Raw genomic sequence first — 2,394 nt, 5'->3', positions numbered from 1 at the left:
CCCATTGTGGAGATGTGTGCTAATTTCCGGTAAAGATTATAATTTGGTGAAGTGCAATAGCGTTGTAGGGAAAAAAACAATTTTCTTCAAATTCAGTAGGATAAAACTTAAATTCTGAGAACCCTATATAAACTAATTCAGAGAGGACTTGTTTATATTGGCCAGTTGTGAAAGAAAAATATGTATTTTTTTATTATTTTTTTTCATTTGAAAATTCATTTTTTTTTAATAATGATTTTTTATTATATTATGTTAGTCACCATACAGTACATCCCCGGTTTCCGATGTAAGGCTCGATGATTCATTAGTTGTGTATAACACCCAGTGCACCATGCAATACGTGCCCTCCTTACTACCCATCACCGGTCTATCCCATTCCCCCACCCCCCTCCCCTCTGAAGTCCTCAGTTTGTTTCTCATAGTCCATAGTCTCTCATGTTTCATTCCCCCTTCTGATTAGAGGGCACTCTCCTGCTTCAGGGATAGGGAGTCTTCCTGTGTTTATACTCCAGCCCAGGAGCGCTCTGAACCCACCTTCTTGGGGGAAAAGTGCAGACGACTGTTAAGTACCACAGTGCTCAGCACCAACACATGTCAGCATCTACTAAATTAAAATGAAAGAAAACCCCAGCCATAAATACTTCAAAAATCTATCCACCCTAATGTAACACCCTTAAATTATTCATCACCAGCTTGTGTTGGTGGCTTTAAAATAAAAACTTGGACAGCACTTTTCAGTAAATTAAAAAGTACTGTTCTTGAGCAAGCCTTCAGTTGATCTGCTTACATTGACCATTCTTCGATTTCCTAATGATAAAAGTACGATTTGTTGACAGTTGTAAATGGACTACACTCTCCTCAGTATTTAGCTCCCTGATACTGCAGGACTGCAGCAATCCCTATTGATTGATTGCCAACTGCTGGATGTAATAACATTTATACAGTGCTTTACACTGCTTTTTTATGTACCTTCTTCTCACAACAATCCACGAGAGTGACAGGATGGGGGTTGTTGTTGTTTTATAGCTAACAAAAGCTATGTATATATTCGGGTGTTTACATTTGTGAAGCATTTTAAAAACATTGATATTTGATCCTCACAATGACTTTTGAAAGTAATTATCATTGTCCCCTATTTATAGAATGGGAAACCCAGGCTAGGGAGGTTTAAGAATTTTCCCCAGAGCACACAGCTAATGACAGAGCCAGAGTTCAAAATATTACAAGGCATAGGCACGTGGATGCAGAGATGGAAGGTTGTTCAGCATCGAGTACACTAGGAGGCTCTAGCGTGTGCCACACACGCTGAACATGGTCCACAAGCGGACTCATTCATTTTCACAGCCGTCTGTGAAAGGTACAGACCAGTAACACAGTCACAGACAGGTTAAGTCACTTCTCAAAGTCACGTAGCTAGTAATGGTCACAGCCAGAGAGTGTGGGTCTTCAGTCCACACTTTTAGTCATTAGTGTGTTCAGCCTGAACATCAAAGCTTTGGTGCCTGGTTGGTACTCTGCAAGTGTGTGTCTTTGTGGGTTCTGTGATGAGGACAAGAAGAACGTGGTCTGTCCTCTCTGTCATGCATCATTTTTGTCTCATAGAAGTCAAAGGAACTTATACCTAAGATTGTGGTATCTGAGTTTTCGGAGTCATCCACCAGCTTCAAATCTGAGCACATACCATAGGGGAACAGAAGGAAACTGTCTTCTGAAGGGATTCACTTTATGGCCACAGTTAAGCATGACCCCTTTGGCATCAGTGACACAGTGAGTAACGTGAAAAGAAAGCAGACAATGTATTTTTGGTTTGAAAAAAGGAACGTAGCTTCTCAGTCTTCAACCAGATTGGAAGAAATTAAATTATCTGTGTTTTTAATATATTCCTTGTCCACATTGCTGTCCCTGCTCCCACCTCAATCCCAACCAACAGCTTCCTTAGAGTTTTCAAAGCAATTTGGATCCACCAGAGGACTCCTTTCCCCACTCCCCCAAAGCGCTAATCATCACCCTGTCATAGGGGTAGTCACAGGGGATCCTATCAGGACAGACTTCCTGATCCCAGGCCCCCGTTTGCCACTTACTTTGTAGAGTCTGGAGTCAGCACCAACCGTGGCGGGAGGGTCTTCTTTCACTTCTCTTCTTCTCACTCGGCTTCACTTCTCCCAGGGTCACACTGAAGGAACATCATCTTTGCTCTTACCTAAATCCTTCACCCTGTTTTGATCGCCTCAACCAATAGTTCTTCCTAGTTTGAATGTTTCCCAGATAATATACCCTGAGAATTAGAGTTTAAAGTGAATTCATAATTTGCCCTAAAAAGCAGGAAAAGCTGATGGTAGACTAAAAATGAGATGTCACTCACATCTCCAGTGCCACATTCAATGGGACCTCTCA

The sequence above is a fragment of the Ursus arctos genome, unplaced genomic scaffold (assembly GCF_023065955.2).
Source record: "Ursus arctos isolate Adak ecotype North America unplaced genomic scaffold, UrsArc2.0 scaffold_13, whole genome shotgun sequence".
Classification (NCBI taxonomy): domain Eukaryota; kingdom Metazoa; phylum Chordata; class Mammalia; order Carnivora; family Ursidae; genus Ursus; species Ursus arctos.
Note: the sequence above shows the minus strand (reverse complement) of the source record.